This window comes from Temnothorax longispinosus, chromosome 5, assembly GCF_030848805.1.
Source record: "Temnothorax longispinosus isolate EJ_2023e chromosome 5, Tlon_JGU_v1, whole genome shotgun sequence".
Classification (NCBI taxonomy): domain Eukaryota; kingdom Metazoa; phylum Arthropoda; class Insecta; order Hymenoptera; family Formicidae; genus Temnothorax; species Temnothorax longispinosus.
This window is the reverse complement of record NC_092362.1, coordinates 3038580-3061127: the sequence shown is the minus strand read 5'-3', so window position 1 is coordinate 3061127 and position 22548 is coordinate 3038580. Positions and strand designations below refer to the sequence as shown.

General features: G+C 40.2%; 2 protein-coding genes across 4 annotated transcripts in view; one reads left to right on the top strand and one right to left on the bottom strand.

Moving 5' to 3' along the window:
• Positions 1 to 22548, bottom strand: part of Cad99c (cadherin 99C) — a 110483-nt gene that overhangs the window by 36604 nt on the left and 51331 nt on the right. The gene's annotated exons all lie outside the window — the stretch shown is intronic.
• The window catches only part of LOC139814007 (uncharacterized protein C15orf61 homolog), an 82209-nt gene that overhangs the window by 37567 nt on the left and 22094 nt on the right, over positions 1 to 22548 (top strand). The window lies entirely within an intron of this gene.

Sequence of the window (22548 nt, the reverse complement as noted above, 5' to 3'; positions counted from 1 at the left end):
CTTCGGATGAACGTGCGATATGCTAATCTCCGATATTCCGGAGCGATTATCGATGCGGAAGGGAATACGGGTTGGAAATTTAGCGGAACGGTGCACAAGATACGGACAGAAGCTTAATGGGGGCGTATCCTCTCTCACGTGCGGAGACGCCGGAAGAGTCTCTCGCGAGGACCAGCGGGATCGATAGCGCGCGGGCGGCTCTGTGAGGTCTTATGCAAATGCGCCGCGCGTGTAATAAGGCCGTGTGCCAGCGTGAATAAAATTCCGAACGAAAGGAAACAATGTTATCGGCTTCGCATGATCTCGCGTATACGTCGTAGTCGCGCTCTTGAGTCTCATCCCGCATTCAGGATAGGACTCTCTGCCGTCGCCTCTCACCCAAACTTGAGTGCTCCCGCAGGGATGACTGATCCCACGCAGTCATTTGGGCTTGGCGACCTATCTACGAGCCCGGGCTCGGCACACCATGGACACTCACGCGTATACATCGCGTGCATTCAGACATCATATACGTATTTTCGTATAGGCACACAAGCGATAATGCGATAAGCGTTTGAGGAAAAGTGGAAACAAGATATTAATTCAAGAATAATAAAAATAAGAGTAAGAACATGAAACTCACATACGTCTACGGATAAAACGTAGGAGGATAGCGAGAGCTCACATGCTCATTTTTTATTTATTTATATATCTTCTATAATAATCTAATTAAAAGGAAAATTAAGAACACGCGCGACTGTTCTCATCAACGTACGCGCGAAGCACAATGCCTCCTTCTTTCATAATCCTACAATAACTTGTGAAAAAGAGGCGCATGATTCGCGCTAAAGATCCGGGAACGTACGTTAAAAGATCCCGTACACGTTACGGGAATTGTAAAAACAATCGCGGCCGTGTAATAACTGTATCTCCTTCTCTATTCAATTATGAATTATTCCACGTGTATTTACGGGATATCACGAGCTGAGTAATGCTAACAGTCTCCGTTTCACGGGCTCTTCTAATTCTTTCGTGCTAAGGCAATCGTTACACGTTTCCCAACGTGACATGAGAAAGATATTGCGCTCACGTTCGCGGCGGATAACGTACGTGTCCATGATTTCGAGCGAATGTAAGTGGACAAAAGTCGAAAATCGAGATGGAAAGGATTGAACAAGCTGCCGCGGTTCCGCGTGGCAAAGGATCTCGCGTGTTCGCGAGCCTCGCTTTAGATCGTGTAGTCACCTCGCACTCAAATTAGACTATCGCCCGGAGCGTCGTTCGTGCAACCGTCTCGCGTGTGCAAAAATCTCCCGCACATGCAACAGTCATGCATTCACATATTTTAATCTCACGCCAGACTCTTGTAGTCTGTTATCTCGGGTGGCCCTGGAGGTTACGATTTTCCCGTAGAAAAATAAGCTATAAGCAAACAAGATTGCAAGGAGACTTGTCCGGCGAGAATTGCAATTAAAATTTAATAGATTTCTCGCTTGTAAAAGTACATATGGCTTAAAATCGTCGTGGAATCTCTAAATCGAGGCAAACGAGTTTTCGGCATCGTTCGGTGTAAACGCTAGAACGTATAGAGCGGAGCAAGAAAAGGCCATCTCGCGAATTCCCGTGGCCGAAAGAAAGCCCTATCCGATACCATACGTAGATACACTTACATGGCGGCAAACCATTCATCGAATTTTTTCGCTCGCGGTTACTAAGTTTCCTTTCGAAACGCGTTACGAACAACGGAGCGGCTTTTCGAGGGCGCGCTCGCGCTCGCGCGCGCGCGCAATATTCTCGAGAGTAAAAGAAGATGCCGTAATTGATGTAACGAGCGGCAACTCCATTCACCATACCAGGATAAGTGGGATCGCGCAAGTGCATTCCATCCGAGTTTGCGGTTTACAGCGGAGGTTTACGATGAAAATTTTCTTCCGATAATTTCGCGCTTCGATCTTCGTTTACGGGGGGGAGGGGGAAGATGCGCTTCTTCTTACGACGCGCGGTCTTTTAACAGGATCGTCACGATGGTCTGTGAGAACGGTAGACCGTGTTAAAACGGAGACTCCTACTGGCCTACCGTAATTCTCGCGAATTACATAATTAACGTCGCGGCGGAAACCGTAACGCATTGATGAACGAGACAAAATGACCGGACGCGATTCACTTTCCTATGATTTGTCGATGCATACATTTTACAAAGCGACTGAAGTGCAGCAAACGTATCAATTATCAGCTGCAGATTTCCGCATTTATCGCTAACTAGATCCGTATCTGATTGGAATTATCTGTCAGAACAATTTACATATTATGTCATAGGGGAGGTGAATTTCTAGAGCGTGATTAATTTGCTGAACGCGTTAAATCTATGAATAAGCCGCCCGTAATTACTGATGATTCCAGTTACGAATAGAGAATCACTCAGAAATTATTTGTAAAAATAATATCAGCGCATTAGGTATAATATGTAGTTTCGCCAGTAGACTCCCGAAAAAGATACGAGGTAGTCAAGTCGTTTTCTATCGAGGGATCAGAAGTGGAACGTGTCGATAGAACTTTGTTCTTATGTGCCGCTTAAGGTCTAAGGCGAGCGTGAGCTCTTCGAAGTAAGCCGGGTCACGCGAGAACCCAGAGGAAAGTTTCTGTGCAGTCTTAGACTTTTACTTGTATTTGAACCGTATGTGTTAACATTTACTTTTCCATCTAAGATACTTGGTCGTATCGGATTCGATCGTATCAAGATCGGGTTGTTAGCATATCTGACACGACATTAATTTCGATTATGCAGCATTAATCACGATTTCCGCTCTATAAAGTTCTATCCCGATTTCTCTGATGATAATCGCTAAAAAACACAGAGTTTTCATTTAAATACAATAATGCAGTCATAATATTGCATAAGTGTCTAAATTAAGTATACAACTTATCGCACTATTATTTATTTTCTTTTTACATGATAATTAACAAGAATTAAATTTATATATGGATCATAAATTTATATATATGGATTAGATAATATCTATGTTTAATTCTGTATTCGTTGTACAATATATATTTATGATGCATTTTAAACTACCCAACAATATCATAACTTGAATTTTTATCGCACACTATCGCTAATTATTATATGTACTTAAAGATCATATCAATTCCTAAGCAATTAATTCCGTGCCCTTGCGACCTTAGATCCGCCGGTAAGTAGCGTAAAAAGCAGCAGTCAAATAAATAACATTGATCTTAGATAATAATGTTCCCGGAAATATGTTATCCAAGTCAGTAGTATTCAGGAACTACATGCTGACGCTTACCCGTCACGTATTTCCACAACGGCTGAATTACTTCACTTTCCGCTATCTGCCTTATTAATCGCGAAAGTACAGTCGTGTCTCAGTCCCGTACTATCTAAGTCGGAAGTAAATCAGTACTCACGGTAGGACATTGTGAAACACCAGTGGTCGGTTCTGAAGTGTCTTGACATTACGTATGCATAAACGAAGCACAACAAGAACTCCGACTTTTGACGTTAATCGATATAACGATTTTTTAACGATTTAACGTAATTAATACTAAAATGGAATGATCTAAGTAAATGTCAAATCATCATCGACAAATTCGATTGATTTGAGTTGACGTGTATTTTATAACTCTTATCTGTATTATATTACAAACTAATGGATGTAAAATATCAACTCCTTAGCAACTAGGTCCTATTTTTATTATAAATATAAAAGAGAGAGAAGAAGCTGATTGCATTCTGTACACGTGCTTGCTGCTATGTTTTCTTATATTTTTCAGCATTAATTGTGCATATAAAATCAAATGTTATTTATTTTCCTTGAAAAAAAACATAATTTCTAAAAATTACAAAATAAATAACAAAAACAATCCCAAAAACTCCATATTTATAGTTAAGAATTAATTAGTTAACACGATAAACGTTCTCCTCTGTTTTTTATCTCAGAATTCTTGCAATTTCGCAAACGATTATATTTTTATAGAAATCAGTGAATCTTATCAAGATTGTCCCGACATAATCTTTTAACAGATTCACGAAGCGACTCGATAGTCAGTGTGAACCGGTGTCAAATTATTCAATGGCGAAATTATGCGATGTCGAGATAATACGAGTGCAATGCATTGTTCATTTTATGAGACAGTGTATACTGCCTCATTGTACGGCCGGCGCGATGACCGCACAAAGCTCGGTAACGCAAATGGCTCCATTGCCATATTTCGACTTTATAGATATTGGCCGTAATGTTTAACGTATCTCTCTAATCAGGGGTATGCAGAATGCATACATAAGTCTCTTATACCGTAGCGAAGATACACCTGTTCGACGTCGAATAATCGACTAAGCCTCCAAGTTGCTATTTGCTATCCTTCTTCCTTTTCGAATACCTACATATGTTCCGAGCAAAGATTAGAAACCAAACCAAAAAATAATAGAACAAAAGCTAACAGAATGAATAAAGAAATTAAGATTTTTCGCTAATTAGAATATCTATATACAATTCTCCTGATTCTCGTTTTTAAATTATCTTAATTGTAATCTAATTTTTTGTCACTGAAACAGTTTCCATTAGTTTTGTAAAATAAGATAATAATCATTCCTGATGTACAACTACAGCAATTACATTGAAATATTTTAGAATAAAATTATTCAATTGTTTGTATCCATCTTTGATTATTTTTTCAATTCTTATTATATTTATTTATATTTTGATTTGCATTATGCTTAGAAATATACTTGATCATTAACATCCGCTGCTTATGAACATCAGCTCATACATTTTTATATGGGATGTAGATAAAAATATCTAATTGGAGTTAACTTGTCTTATATCTTTACAGTTCCCCTCGCAATGATGTACGTGTAAAAATATATTTTAACCGGTTTCTCATGGCAATTCATGGAAACGAAAATGACGCGTGGAAACGAAAGAAACGAAAATGAAACGCGTTGTTTTTGCTCTCATACGAATATACGAACGAAACATTTTTCATTGTTAATCCCCGGTTATAAAGAACGATCGTCGGGAATGCAATGTATAAGCCGGTTCCGGGGGGTGCGGTATTTCTGAATTAAAGCGATGTCTCTCCCTACGGCACACGGGCAGGGAGAGATAGAGGAGCGTGCACCTCGCATCGTCCGACGTGGATTATTGCGCACGAATGTCGTACCTCTCTAAAGCGTGCGTGCCCGCTCGCCGAGATGCATCGCTTTGTGCCGCTATTAAAAGTGGCCAAGTTAATAAACTACGCTCGTTGAAGGCGCGCCGCCGCGTCGCGTTTTGCGCGCGAGGATTCCCCCCTTTATTTCCCATCCTTATACGTTTCCGAGCTCTCCGCTCCTACGTTCGCAGTGAGATAATAGCCGACTTACGCGTGCCGTAATGCAATTAATTAAGAAAGATGCCACGCCGCTCTTAAGATACTCGTGATTCATCATACACGTTATTCGGGAATATAGTGAGAGAGAAGAGAGAATTATATCCTCGTGTACAAGTTTTTCCATCTCTAATTGATCTCTAATTAGTATCGAGTATGTTAGAAATATTTTTAATTCGAACAAGTCATCATGAGACATTTTCACATCTTTCGACCATAGATAAATATATCTCGCTTCTTCCGAGACGTCCCGTTGATTGCTCTATTGATTCCTCGATGCAAGACCGATCGCGGAGATGAGCGGCCGGCGGTGGAACAGACAGCAGCGAATATTCTTTTATCTCTCATTTTATAATGCGGCTGCAGGGTTTAAGAGCTGTCTCGGCCGCCAACCGGGGAATCGGCAGCCGCGATCGAGATGCGGATAAGATCGCGCAGCCACCGCCTACAATTTATTAAGTTCGCTCGCTCGATACCCCGCTTCTCTCAAGTCCAAGCCTCGAGGCTAACGCTCGTGTGCTGTATGCGAAAAACAGGCTCGCGCAAAAAAGGAGGAGGAAAAAAGAAGGAAAGAGAGGGATAGCCGCGGGATACTCGCGCGAATTTGAAAGCGAAATCTCGTGCGCTACCGATCTCCCTCTCGACCTCGCTCCACCGCGAGCATTTCCGCAAATTCTAATTGATCGATCTAACTCTAAATAGATATTACGATACAGAGAGCCGCCACCGCGTATTTTGCCTCGCTCATTCCTTCGCGGGATACTCGATCGCTTCGAAAAATCGAGCCCGAGCGCGAAAAAAATCCAATGTACCTTTCACTCGCAACGCTTAAAACCATACCGATATCCCATCCCGGGATCGCGAATAGAAATGTGTACACTTGAACAGAAGCTCGGATAGGTAGTAATTAATTTAGGTATTTTAAATCTGAAATAGATCTCCTAAATATCATTAACCTCAACAAAACCGAATTCCGATCTGAAATACAAAAAGAACTGAAAATCAAATTATTAGCCAACCATGACAAATGATTTTGTAATTTAATATTGGCCAAGGTAGATCAATCATTGGTACTAAGGACCTATAAAATGTTTTACGCGTGATAGACAATTAATACAATGAACAACGGGGATATAACAGGGAAGCGTTACAAGCAAAGATGAAACAGGTGCAGATATCGATCGATGATCTACGATCATTGTAAAGCTTTTCTGTAATTATAGCGTGTCTTCGTGGATCGTAATTAAATCAGCGCCAGTGATTTATGGGGATTCCCACCGGCGAAGAGAGCAAAAGATGCGGATCACTCTCAATTAGTGTCTGTCGACATCATTTATCAATGAAACGAGGAGAAAGCAATTTTGCGTTCTGTCGGTACTCATCATCCATCCGGAAGATCAGAAGGGTGTTATTAATAATACTTCTAGGGGGGAAAGTTCATCTGCATTTCGTCCAACGAAAAAATTCTATAATAGCAGCGGTAAAGATAGATGCAGGCGATTAATATCGACCGTGTGATAGATTCGTCCTGATTATGATACAGACGTATGCGTAACGTACAAATTATACGTGAGAAAATCACAATTTTTATACGTTTATTTATCAAGTTGGGATTGTTGAAATTTGCTGTTACACAAAATAGCTTTAAGTATAACGAATGACTTTCTCAATCGCGTAACTCTATAATACTCTATCAGTATATAATACAATGTATAACAATTAACTCAAAATATCCATTCTGTGTCTTAATTTTACTAAAATGTCAATACCTTTTGATTATTATCTATTAGTATTACAAATATCGAAAATATTTCTAAATAACTCGATATCTTCACGTACCGAAGAAAAATCTACCTTAAATTCATTCAAAGAATCGCAACATCGGCGAACTTTCCCGTGTTTTCGTTCCAAGTACAGCGCACTTGCATTAGAGAAGATACTTTCGGTTGCATGCGTCATGTCAACTTGGCGGCGTGACCGAGTGACCGAGGCGAGGAGCGGAAGTCTTAACAGCCGGCTTGACCAGCCTACCGTGTATAGACCGTGAAAGAATTGCCGGTGGCAATGGACGGGGCGCGCATCGCGCCAAGAAAGAGGAAGAGAAAGAAAGAGATCGCCGTTGCTTCATGAGTTTAACAGCTGAATCTAAGTATGATTTACCGGGCGCCGACGTTTCGTGTTGCATCGCGTTGGAATCCCAAGTGTGAGGATCGCATCCGGCGTGGCTCGTTCGCTGCTGCGCGAGTCGCGTTGCATGGCTGATCGCAATAACGCGGGGACTTAGCGTGGCTTTCTAGTCGCGCGATGCACTACCGCGTTCACCATACTTCTTCTTCCGCGTAACTCCGTTCATCGCGATCGCGCTCGCGCGCCCACGCGATTGAAGCACGCGGTGAAACCGTTTCCTCAGGAGAATGGCTCGAGCGTGATTAATAGCGGGCCGCGGATAGCGATAGCGACTAATTGTAACTTTAGAATCAAATATCCGCATAAGGAGCATGTATAAACGATATGGCATGCCCGGCGTAATTGGGGTTTCAGGCGTATGGTAGGTAAACCTTTCGAAAATGAAAAGCGGCTCAAGGCTATGAATCTCATTGAATTCAGAGCAAATTTGTATAAAGATTAGCATAAATGTAATATCGCTTTAAGCGGTGATTAATGATCGAGGAATTCAAATGTGAAAAGCCAAGAGATTGTAGAGATATATCAGACTTATTTTTTTTCATCCGAAATTGATGACATTAACGATATAACGTGATACGTAAAAGATATTTAACATAATTTTTTATAAGAATTATTTATCTGAAACGTATATATATTATGCCGCAAAAGAAGATATTTTCTAAATTCATTAATTATCTAGAAACTGCACAAATCTCGAAAGATATCACATACTTGATTTGTTTTACCCGGCGATCCAGAAACGTATAATTTCTCGGTCAGCAAAGTATTACTTTCTTGCTACTCGGGTCAGATAATGTGCAACGCTATATTATTATCTGATAGCTCCGGTAACCACCGTAAGAGAGAAAAGAAAATGTAGTGCCAAGAAGTATTTGATCCGCACTCTAACATTACGTTGCGTTATTCCGCATTATATTCCTTTCTCAGCGCGCTGCTGATAGATTGAATAAGCGAAGTTATCGGAAGAGCCCGTTTACTAATCAAAATGAGCATTTCACATTATTAGGAAGAAACGCCGACGAAACAGGATCTGACGCTTCGCGGAGTACCTATTACATTTACGATACAATATTAACAAAGTTCAAAGTTTGAAGCCTCGCGCCAAGCTTTCGTTGTTCGCCAGGAGAGTTGAGCTGAGCTCCATCTTCTCGTGGCAATTTAATAACGATAGCATCTGAAATTTGCACACTTATGAGAGATTTGTAGCAATATGTAAATTTGCAATTATGGCGAAATAACGAGAAGAAGAGTTACGGATCTCCTTTACTCGCTAAGAAATCCATCGTTAGTTATTCATCGATAACTAAGTCAGCGAAGCTCGAAGCAAAAATCATATTTTGCATATCCGAGAGACATTGATTATATTGATCGTGAAATTCTAGCATTTGCACGTTATTTTCTTAAATATGTATTTTGTTAAAATTTCATTCAGCAATAACATTATATATCGAATACTTGAATATCAAGCTTTTCTCCTCGAGGAAAAACCTACAAGTTTCTGAAGAAAATTCGCTTAAAGTATTCGCTTAAAGTTAAAAATTGACGTCGCCTTGATATTACGCCGTATATACGTGCGCGGTATACGAAACGCTCGCATCGGAGATTCTCGCGTGTGGAGATGTTCCCGGGCAACCAACCGCCCCGCGGATGCGATTCACGCAGGAGACTTTCACGTATACGCGAGGCATTATGCGACGCCCTTGAACACACGCGCCACGTTCGCTGTATATGAACGCCATACGCCAAAGCACTTGCGAGCCCAAGACACTTGCATACGCGGCAAGCCGCGACAGTCGCTATGACATGGTCGCTTCTAGTTACGCGTCTGCGGGCAGGCCAGGGAGAAATACAAGCTCGTTAGTCCGGCGGCTGGTTACTGCCATCGGCGAGGCGTATGCTGTTAATTAGGCCATGCCACGTTATATGAAATTAGCCGAAGCGTAAATCCCATCGTACTCTCCCTCCCCCCTTCTCCACGTTCAGCCTCGTTTGCCTTCTCGTGTGCAACAGAACCCGCCGTGGGACCGGGGAGCGCAGGGGATACCGATCTCGGCGGGATCACTCTTGTTCCGGAGAACAATGCTCCGTTCTCAATCGTTGCGGCCGGCTCATGCATACAGATGCGGATTAGCGATATGCACAACTTGATCTGATTCCCGTCGTGATCTGCGTGCACCATTTTTCCTCGCGAAAGCATGCAACAAGTACGCCGCGCGCGTCCTGCATTCTCTTATTTGGATGAGCTTGTTATTCAGATGAACTCTCTAGTAATCGGAATAGGGTCTCGCGCTAGTCTTACTAATATCGCAATCTTTTATTATTTACAAATATTGTTACGCTATCTCATAATTATTGCTTAACAAAATGTATAATAATTAAAGAATCAAGATAGTTTCGTAAATCTTGGCAATTAAACTTATTTCCAAGCTAATGCAACTTCTTCAAGTTTTAATTTATACATATTTGAATAATCTATTCAGAGTCTATTCTAAAAGAACGATTCATGTCTTCCGGTTTGGTATTCGCGATATAAAATCCAAGTTCCCTTGTGCTATTGGAATTGATTGTCCAATTATTCGGGATACAATATCTAAACCGTATTTACGAGACATAAAACAAAGGGACATTGCTTGTGGGACTCGAAAATCTATTCAGTCGTTCGTATGTATCCGCAGGTTCTGCAAGGTTAATAATTTCGAGACGGACAAGGAAATACGAGCGGTATAATGGCGGAGTAGACATCGACGTTCGATGGCGAGCGTGATAAGTGTAAGAATATAAAGAAACCGTGGCCATTATACGCGCGAGTATACTGTTTACGACGAGGCGCGATCGTTCGTCTGTGGAGAACATCCGACGGATGCGCAATTACCTGCCTTAACTCGTCCAGTAACTCCCGACGGTTGTCCAATTTACGCCGATACACGACGCGTGGCGACGACGCAGGGACGATCGATCGGGAAGGACAAAATTGAACGTGTCGGGCGGCGTCGTCAAGTCTCAAGAGTCCCGCGAATACAACACCGGACGAGAGGCGAAGCGAATTCGCGCGAAAAAGAAAAGGCGATCTCGTAGTCCCGTCGAACACCGAGAATCGAATCATTTTCCAATCTACTTGCGGCTCCTTCATTTCCGTGTTTGCCGCGCGCAACATCGCCGAACAAGAAACTGCTCTGACCGATCGTAATCTCGAACACGAAGCGGCAGGATCGAGATACCGGAAAACCGATGTGCCGCCGATATGCGCGCGCGGTTTCCCGACGACGAATTTAATTTTCTGCCGATCATACCGTTTAATCGATGAGATATAAATATATATTAACAGGCGCGAATTCGTTGTCGAGAAATGCGGTCGTGAACGACTGGCCTTTGCCGTTCGTTTTAATTCCCTCGCCCGAGAATTCCTCCGGCAGACTTTGAAGATTCGCAAGACGCAAAGACGATGCGCAAGAAATGAGAACGGATTATCTTGACGATTATTGCACGCAAAGTGGGAAAGAGATAGAGGGCAAAAGGTGTGGCTACCGTGTATCGTGGAACGCAGCGGACAGTGTCCGTTATATCCAGATGGACGTAAACGCAGAACTCAAGCACCTGAACGCGATCTCTGCTCTTTCATTCGCCTCGGGACGATTCCGTTAACTTATTAATAATTCAGCGCATTTATCTCATTTTTATTTGCAGTTAATGTAATAACACTGATTGTGAGATAAGTCAACAAATCTTATTTATGACGTAAGGTCGTAAGATTACGGTAATAACAACGAATTAAAGTATATTAATATGCTCATAGGTATTTATACGTATTTAAAATAAAATATAGTGGCTTTTCGTGAAAAGGATACGTACTTAAAATCAAGAATCGATACTCTTATTTAAGCGAATTATATCTTAAGATATGGCCATATCGAGCGTGTAAAGTATGCAGCGACCACCAAGAGGTGGGCCACCGAAAGTGGATCACACGGTAAAATAATTTCTTTTCAGCCTTGTCTCCTTTGCCGAATCTCGATAACTCTGCTTTCGCATTCGTACGCGAACTGAAGCAAAAAAATCGAGAATATTGATTCGTGCACGGACTCAATATTCTCACACAGACGTATATCGACTCAAGCATTACTTATCGTTCGCGAATTTATTTCTCGATCGAGAATAAAGTTTGCCGCAACGCGCTTTCACTCGATATTTGACCAAGGATAGATGCATAAGAAGCAATTTAAGGCATCAAATATTAGTTTGGAATAATAGAAAAGGGAATAATTTAAGATGAGTATATAAATATAATGTAACATGCAATCAGCTTGGCCAAACTGTGATCATTAAGAAATTTGGTAACCATGGAAATTTGATAAATTAATAACATTTTTAAAATTAATTCTTGTTTTCATATAAACTAATATGAACTATTCCACTAACAATATGTACTATCCAAGTTTTAACTGCCTAGTATGTTGCATTTAATCAGACTCGAGGTTTATTTCTACTTGTTTTCTGCTAGATAAGCGAAAGTACCGTCAGAAGCGAAGGTAAACTGCATGTTTTATAAAATTAAAATTGCACAGTCTATATAGCAAGAATGTAAAAAAAAAAGAATTCGTTAAAATGTTGGAAAAGGAGAGAATTTCTTCCTTCGATAATTAACACTTTAATCTGCCTTATAGTTAACATACATTAATATCATGTCTAAAAGATCTCGCTCTCGCTTTCTTTGCTGGTTGATTTCTATGAGGCAGCTGTCGTGTATACAGAACTCATTCGCAAATTACACACACACACACACACACACACGTACACATGCATGACACCTACACATATACGCGCGGATACGTCGCTCCAGGTTACAGAGTCAGTGGAGCATCTACATACGTGTGCACACAATGGGGCGATGGTAATCAGTGCGCGATTACATGCCGCGTGATCTACAACTAGGTGGTCCCATCTCTCTTCTATGCAATCGTGATCTCAATGTCCCTTCGATTTACCTCTGAGCGCTCTGCTTTGCTCGGCCCTCCCTCAGCGTGTAGTCCCTATTCACCCTCTTGTTCAACGGCCCATATCGCGTTCTCCGCCGTGCCCCGTTGAGCTTACCGCGTTGCGACGTTTGAGCAAATCGCTCGTACCGTACCAAGTACCATTCTATATTAGCACGTTTGCAGTTCCCCGATATTCCGAGATCCTCGGCAATTGAATTGGTAAATTGACAGAGTGGAGAGTACCATAATGAAATCAAGTTTCCCTTTTTACTTAAAACGTTTATATAATATAACGTAATACCGACGTAACATGTTTTTCTTTATACATTACAATTTTTAGAAAAATATTGTAAAACTGACAAAATTTATCTTTGTTACAATCCGCTGTATCATCGAAAATCAGGAGAATATTCTAATAACAAATTAATAACTATATATATATATATATATATATATATATATATATATGTACAGAAGAAGTTAGCACGTAATTATGAAATTTATAAATAACATCAATGTCTAATAAACATAAAATCAATTAAAGATCTTATTGAAAACGTTATCTGGTATAATTATATACGATAACAAATTTATATGCAAGCTGCGGACCGTTCGATTATTATCGAAGCACATACTCTGACGAGCTAAATCTCTCGTTTGCGATGTTGTCCGAGTGATTATTTTACGCCACACATAACGGCTGTATCGATCACAAAAACGCAATGTTGTTCGTCGGCACAGAAGCGTGCGAGGATCCAGTAACATCATTTATCGTATATAGCCTCGTGAATGGAGGAAAAATAAGCGTGTTCTGGTTTTACGCGACCTGTTTCGCACGAATAAAAATATTCGCGGTTCGTAAACGTGCTGGCGCGCGCGCTCTTACCGTGAATATTCCTCACTTCGTTCATTCGGAATTTATATACACATATCATGCACGAGACTACGTATGAGACACTATGTATGTATGTATATATATTGGTAAGAACGATGAGCCTCTTGTAATATTAACACCGTTTTACATACCTACGCGCTTCTTAGCATCGCCGCCGGTATGATCGGGTTAACTAGCGCGTGCTTCCGCAGACCGGCGAGTTTTTCAGTCTGAAAACGGCGACGATGATAATTATCCGTCACGATGACAAGTGGTAACGTCGTTTAACGCGATATCCACATGCAAATTTACACCGGCAATTATTTTCCCACGTGCTTTTAAAGAAAATCTTTTAAATAAAAGTGCTGCATTTGGATGCTTGCTCATCAATTTATTTTCTACCGACTTTGATTTTTGGTGTAATTTTACATATCAACGTAAATAATTTTTCTTTGCGCGATTTTCTGGAAATGCATTCCAAATTGATTCTAGATTTAAAAAATTTGAGAGAAAGTGTGCGGGAGATGCTGCGGTACATTTTGCATATTTAGAAACGAGCACGTGAAACTTTAATTGGATAATCATCCAAAATTATGATCGTTTAATCTGCAAAAAGGCAGAAAGCGTAATGGAAATTCGTCAAGTTACTGTGAGGAAATTAAAAAATGAAGATATAGCTGTTGAATAGTAATAAAGAAAATATTTAAGGGGGAGCTCTCCCGCGAGAGTCGGTCGCCGGTATCGGAATTCGAGGGTCCACCCCGCGTTTTTATCGCTCGTCCATATATTGCCCGTTGCACAGGCCCGTAAAATATATCCGCGCCAAGTCGCGAACACCGTTGTTTCCTTTCTTCGAGATCCCGACCAACAGGTTTCCCCGGATAGGTCTCGCAATTTCATTCAGACGCGTTTGTGCGCCCGGACTGCGGCGATATATACCCGTCAGGACCGATTCCGAGAAACCTATCGTGATTTTATGCCACTCTTGGCTATCACGGAACCCACAGGGATCGGCGGCTTTCCCTCGCATACCGATGCAACGATCGGCATGCAGAGAAAACGAGTTGTTTATCGCGACGCGCATCGAAACGTAAAGAAACCGTCAGAAATGGGACTTCCGCCGAGATGCGGTTGAGATGAAGTCGAAGCGCGCAGTTCTGATCAAGAACTATCGGAAGAATCGATCGAAACAGCAACTCTCGCTTTCGTTTGTTTAAATTCCTTCGTCGAAAAATTGCACCTATACATATAAAAATAATGCTCGCTGTTGATCAAAACCCTTGATCTAAAAACTACCATTTATTTCCGCTATCAATTGTCAAGCCTGACCTTTCGCTTCTCTCAAACGCGATGCAATTGTCGGCGAATCGGAGAACGGGGCTGGACCCTTTGACCTTTGCGCTCAGACTCCGTTCTTTCCCCCCGGCGGCTGTAGACATTCCACGCTCGTAGTTGGCCGTATCGCGGTATTACGTTACGCGTAATTAGCGTTAGTCTAACAACCGATAGCTGTCATTAACCCACATCGGGGTTTTCATTCAACCGCGTATACGCCGCGGGTTCGCCGGGATTCCACGACTTGGACAGCTTTTCGTGGACAACGGAATTCACGTACGAAATGGCGAAATCGGCATGCCGCCCAGCATGCCTCTCGACACCGTCATAATCGTCTTCTCGGTAGCGACGTCACGCTGACACGCAACGAATTCTCAAGCCGCATGAGAGTGCTTCTGACCTTAATCGAGCTAAGAAATAACGCGCGCAATGCATTTTCGTCCAAATAAGGCGACTTTCATCACATCTGGTCTGTTCCGGATACGTACACGCATAATATTTCAGGTTTCTTTCGTACTCAGATGCTTTAATCACTTATAAGTACCTCATATCTTCTCTTAACAAAACTTTTGATAAATATGATTCTCTAATTCATACATTTTACATTCACAATTTTTAATTCAATTTTATAAATATCTTTTTATCTAATTCTCTTTGTATATCAAAATGTATATTCCATTACGAAAGAGTTTCATCTCAATTTAAATAAGTAAAAGAAAAATAATCAGTGAAAAACTTAGAAGGCTAATATAATTGACAAAATTGTTCTCTCTATACAGAAACATATTTAGGACGTTTTCGAGATAGATTAATAAAATATAATATGACAGATACGAGAGTCCTCCCTGTATAACGTTGAATCGAACTGCATGCCCCGCATTAAAAAGAAGAGCATTCTTCGACATCACTGGCGCAATCGCGTGTAGGTTTCTCGCTCGACCCGTTCCGATCACGCAGTCACGCTCCTTCGGGCTAGAACGCACCTGTTCGCGAAGTTGAGCAACTCCTATCGCCCACGAGAGATAGGAACTTGACGGTCGTGAAGCTCGATTGACACGCTGCTACCTGTGATCTACGACACGCGTTGACATGTACCGAGTGTAGCTATCGATATAAATCAGTATTCCCATCGGGTCGTGAAGTTCGAAGGATACTGTCGTACATTATTATGCGCAGAAATGCGTATGCTTTACGATAGTACGTTTTCTTCTATTACTCATACACTCGAGTAGATAAAAGAATCTAAGAGTCAGACATCGTGAGGAGCAAATTAAAAGCTCTAAACATTGTTTCTCGTCTTGTAATATCTAATTTATATTTAAAAAAAAACTAAAATAATATAATGAAAAGAATATAATTCTTATGAAAGAGATTGCCTACAAGATATAATTTTCTGTGTGAAAATAATTATTTTCAGGAGAAAGAATAATCACTGTCTGTAGAGAAAACGTACAATTAAGATACACACAAAATGAAAAAAACCTTATTTATTAAAGTATTATTTATTTTATTAATAAAGTATTTTATTTACTTTATTGTTGTCATAAGAACATTACAGAAAGTGCAAGATACATTAACCGATTATCACACTGTAGACTTGAGAGTCTATCAGATAATCACGTATCATATTGCACCTGCATAGATTAAGCAACAATTGTCGCCTACGAGCCTCATTAGCATTTCAAGTTCATCGCTGCGGCATGCGAATAACATGTTTCTTTCCGTACGTTTCTCTAATTCTCACTAGAGAATCTCTGGGAAAACCTTCCCTCAAAGAAGCGCATGAATATAAATCTATCTCGCGCAAAGAAAAATTCGGCGAACAGCAAAATTCTCCTGCAAATTACTGCTATAAGTCTAGCATTTAGATGCACGTCTATTAATATCATTCCAAAGTTCATGAAAATTACACAAGAATATAGATGTACATATCTCTCTACGGCATGCTTAGAAATTCGTAACAGGATTCTATTTTCGAAATTATCTGATGGATTACTTTTTAGATTTCTCAAGACTTTTTAAATTTTTATACAGCAAATTATTGATCTTTCCATAGTACTATTTTTTGTAATACAGCTTAATTAAAATAAAATGTTAAAATAATTCTCACTAAAAAATTAAATTTGTAGAAAATTCCTGATACCTGAGATTCTCCACAGCTTTGATCTTTTCGTGCATGAACGAAATTGAAATTCAAGATACATATAAAAATAAAATCCCGTTACTGGCATAGGTATATGATTTCTAGCAAAAGCCATATAAACGTATAAATTCTTTTTCAACCATAAAACCGGTTCCTATTTCCTTCTATCGACTTCGGGATATATCCTAAAATATCGAAGATATATGCACTATATACCTGAGCATAAAAGTAAGTACACCTATATATTCGCATCATTTACGTAAATTTAACGACATAAATAAGTGTAACGAAGCGTAATACATTTCGCTTAGACACAACATAGCCATGTTTTCATTGGGTGCAACTATTATCTCCCTTCCAATCTCTCTCTTTCTCTCTTTCTTTCGTGCTTTCGTGAGTTCTCCATGGAGCAAGGCTTAGACGTATAAGCAAATGCCGTCGTTAATTTATCGTCTAATAGAATAGAATAGAACGTGTTAAATGTGATTGCAAATGTCGAGACATGTTAATAGGCCGCGGGATCCTACTGATCCTTTTCTTTTTTCTGCAACAGACTCGTGGCGAAAGAAGGAAAAAAATTGTACATTTCTTCTCGGTTCTTTATTTTCGAAAGTCAGCTTTATGCATTTCGAATCACAAAGTTAATAAAATATAAGAAAATAGTAAAAAGTTCGATTAAAATATCGAACGTCGCGTAAAATCCGCGCGATTGTTGTTCTGATATTGCGCGTGACCGCCGCGCGATAAAATGACATAATTTTATTCTTCTCGCGACTCAAGAACTTAGCACAAAATAATAGTGATAAAATAATTTACATCAACACTTTTCGATTAAGTAAAATTGATTGTATTTTTCACGTAGATATTAAATTTATCCAATAAAAAATAAAATTAATTTGAAACATAAGGAGCAGAATATTCAGCATAAATTTACGTTATAAAAAATTAAATATTTTGCATATAGCCTTGGTATAATACATGTTTGCGACGTACAACGCGCTATTGTTTACGTAAGGTCGCCGACCTGTGCCGCGTCCACGAAGTCACTGTGCTACCATTCCCGCATAATATAACGCTGGAGCACGAATGTAGCATTGCTCCACGTTATTATCTTTCGAAATACAATTGCTCCCAATAATTAATATCCACTAACCTGCGCGTATAATTAACTTTTGAAATTATAACGTTATGTAAGCATATCGAAACGACAATTAACAACGATGCATTAAAGCGAACATCTCGCGTTATGTCATCTAAAATATAGAAGTCACAGCGACAGAACACAAGAATTATAAATCACTGTTTTACTGATGTAACATGTAAATCACTGTTTTATGATCAGTATCATTTCTTTAACTAATCACGCTTAGAATCCAACAAATCTCGCATCGCGTTGCAGTGAATATAATTTATCTATATTATTTTATTTATCCCGGATTAAGAATAAGACATGAATGACCGCATTAAACGATTCAAATAACAAAAAAAATATTTTATTAATAATATTTTGTATATTATGCCGGGTACTCACTAGGACCGTGCAACATGCATCGTAACGGTTGCTACAATTTTTTCACAATAGATTTGTTCCGGAATAAGACGTACTCACTAGTTGCAGCAAGTACTCGGCATTACGCGAATTTCGCGGTCGGCGCGCGCTAATATTCATCCTACGACACTCGACCGGGCACATAGCAGTATGTATCGTTTCACACATCTTCATTTTCTTTTGAAACTCAATCGTGAGTACTAGATAACGCGAAATGTCGCTATATACTTTACGATTGTTAGTCTGATTCGAATGATATTCAAACTACATCAAAGCATTTAACTCAAGATAAATAAAATAGATGCTCAATATTTCTTATTGTGATAACACAGATATTACAATAAGAAATTGAACATCTATTTTAAAATAAATAAATTTGATCAAAGAGTTTTTAAAAGCCAAAGGACGTATCCCTTGTTGCACCCTTTGTTTCCATCGAACAAGGCTAGCGGTTTCAGTCGGAGGAGCAAAAGGAATTTCGCGGTGGCTCTTCGTGACTCCCCGTTCGGCGAGGTTCTTTGTTCGACGCGTAATACCGGTTCAAAGGCGCGTGCAAAAGGATTCTCTTCTCGCCCTGTTCAAACAACGAAAGGACCACGCGGTCAGTCGTAAACGTTCGGTTTAAGTGCCGTGAGCGCAAGTGCGAAAGCGGTAAGTCCATTCTTGTGTCGATCTCGACTGGCTCCTTCAAATCGCGATCGTAGAACTATTCTATTTGCGTATATAATACAAAGAGGTTCCGGTGAAAACTCGGAATTTCATTCTTAAAAGAAGCAGCGAGTAAAAAGATATCTCTCTTTCTCTCCCTCCCTCTCTCTCTCTCTTTCTCTTTCTGTCCCTGCTTTCTCTCTTTCAAAGTTGTTGAAATTGCAGAATTAAGATCTGTCAGTTTATAGATATTCTCTTCAGTGAATGTAGCGGATCTTACCGCAAGACTGTTAATTGACCATTCGCTGCACTGCATGGTTAAGAGAATAGTTGAATATGTAAATTATTATTATTATTGTACGGGAATATGCATACATTGCATGATAGCTTTCAAGGGTTAAAGCAATTTGATTAGTATAGTATATTATTCGCGGTTCCAACGTTGCTTCATACGTCGCTAGAAAGCTAGAAACACGTCGCTTGAACGAAAGGTCGGCGTTCACCTCCGGCCATGTGCGATTCTTCATTTCGTTTCGTGTTCCTCAATGGAGTAGATTAAGTAGGGAAAGTAAGCGAAGGAGGTCCCATTTGTCTTCCAGCGAAACGGACAGTTTTATTATTGACGAGGGAAGTGCTCGGAAACTAAATTAATCAAAAATACATAAATGTACAAACGCGATACGATTTGGCAAACAGCCATTTAAACGTTCGTTTGCTGCGAACTTTCGAGAGTGTCGCGTCTGTTGATTTAGTAATAAGGAACATTGACGAGGACTCTTCAAAGCGAACGTTAATGAAAGCGAGCGGTCGCTCTATCAGCAAGAAACCAGAGACGCAACGCAAACAGGTCTCGTCTAGGAAACACGACGCATTTATGCAACGTGAGTGTATACAGAAGTTGTGAGATATTCTGTTCCATTGGAAGAGAGATGCAAGTGGCCGTATGATGAGACACTTGGAAGCGTGCCTTCCAAAACACAATGCAAATACGAAAGTTAGCTAGCCTTGAAATCTGGAGCTAAGAAATACAATTTGTAATACTTCTCTCTCTTCCTCTCTCTCTCTCTCTCGAAAATTCTTTTTACTTATCCAACTAAAAATTAATAAAAAGCATGATTTATTCAGTATGGTAATCATTACGTTACACCGTAGCCATTATATATATATATATATATATATATATATATATATATATATATATATTTTTTTTTCCAACAACTTTTTGTCCATATGTAAAAAAATTTTACGTTATATATATGTGACACTATTTTTAACATGTGTCTATTACTTACTCTTCCCTTGTCTCTCTGTAATCAGATAAGACCCGGGCGAAACTAACTTAATGATAAATTAGAGGCTATATTACTAATTAGCGCCGACGCGACGCGCGCGATTACGCTCGAACATTTTGCTGAAGCACGAGAGTTTACGTTACATTGGACTCATCTCACTTACGGTACCGCGGACAGGACGGAAAATCGTGATGCGCGTAATAATCATCTCGCTTTGCCATCTGGGACGCGGCAGCTCGCGCTCGCGGTCCAGACAAACGTTACATGGAAAATTGCTCATCACGACGTTAATATTTTACCGCTGGATCATCGTTCATTGCCTGCACCTCTCCGTTTCTTTTACATGGTCCCATGTCATCCCGATCTTTGCATTCGCGAAGCTTAGATAGCTCAGGCTTCAAACATTAAACGTTAACGGGCACATCGTTAAAAGCTAGAAATGTAAAGAAACCTGTTTATTTAACAGATATTTCAAACTTAAACAAATAATTTTATTTAAAAAATAAAATATATGCAACAATTGCTGTGTATAGTCAAAGGGTCTTTCTTTGCCATATATTAAACAGGTTGTAAGTATAAGCTTAAAGAAGAATAATTCGAGAAATTAGAAACCAATCTTTCATTAGGAAAAATTTAATTAAAAATATGTAAAATTTTGATAAACTTTATTTATATACCTTTAATTTGTTTTATAAAAATATAAAAAAGCAATACTAACCAGCATATCTTTTCATAATTATTGTAGATAAAGATTTATCGTTGAAAACCGCAAACGCAATGAGCATGAAAGGAGAGGCATGTAATTCAACATTTCCTCGGGGCGCACGGATGCCCGAGGCCAGGCGGCTAGGCGGAAATATAGCCGTAATAAAAGGCTAATGCATCGCGCGCGAGAAGAGAGGTACGTTTACAGCCGGCTCTCTAACGTCACACCTCGCGCTTTGCGCAGGAAGGTGCAAGCACGCCCGACGGTGCCTACGTCAGTACTCGAGACTCGGGAGGCCCCGAAATGAACCCGGCGGCAGGATGCGGATGTACGCGCTGATTTATACGATATAAAACCGAGAAAATACACGGGGGCCACGCTGGACGCGAAACCGTGCGAAATTGCAAGTGCAACGGCCGCTGCGTCGCGCCGATGCGCCACGCACGTGCGGGCGAATCCGAGCACGTGCGTATGATCGCCTCTTGTAAGATATTTTATAACACGTTGTAAATATTACTACGCTCGGTTACGTGTTATTAAACGCGGAGTTCGCGGATATACGGCTCAACAATCTCCCATCGATACGCTTATCGCCGTAAAATTGCACATCGGGGAGTTGAAACTGTAACACTTTCCACTCGCTGGTATCGCATTCTCGATATTATTACGGCATAAATTAAGCAAGACACACTTAGCTAGTATAAAATTACATAAAGTGTATCTTCGTAATTTATAATATGCTGTATAACAACATAATTTTTTCATAATTTTTATAAATTAAGATAATAGAATAATATTCTTTCTCTTTCTCTGTTGTTTCACTATTTTTACATTTAAACGGCCGTTTTGTACAAAGTTAGGTAAATACTTGAAGCCGAAAATTGTCCAAATTCTATAAAAGTGGAGAACTAATATTTTAAATACGGTTATCACGATTTTCATTTTACTGCAAAGATCACTGCTCGATGCTAACATAAAACTGATCAACTGTACGTAACACTGAACGCGCGGTGAAAGCGCGATCCTTTGACAATGCATTTACAATTCTTATTCGTGTACTTGTCGTCGACTCACGCAGAACCGATCAATCGCGTGCAGTTTTTTTGTTGTGGTTTGCGGCAGCGCGGAGTCGACGATACCAAACGAGAACGGCGAGCGAGGGCGAGCTTTCCTGAAATTCTCGCGCGGTACCGATCGCGCGATCGGCAGGTAGGCACGGGATTAGCATTGAATGCAATAACTTATCAAAGCTCGGAAACACACGGTGCGGCAAAGCCGTTCGATGCATCTTGATTAATAACGGGGAAGCTATACGAGCTGTGCTACCTTCGTACGCCATTTCCATATGCCATGGTTGCGCGATAAATTACGGCTCGGGAACAGAAACCACGGGGGAAGTGCAGCCTCCGAAGAAAATCGCGTTTCGAGTCGGAGTTGTCATTCAATATGCTCGATAAACGCAAATCTACATCCT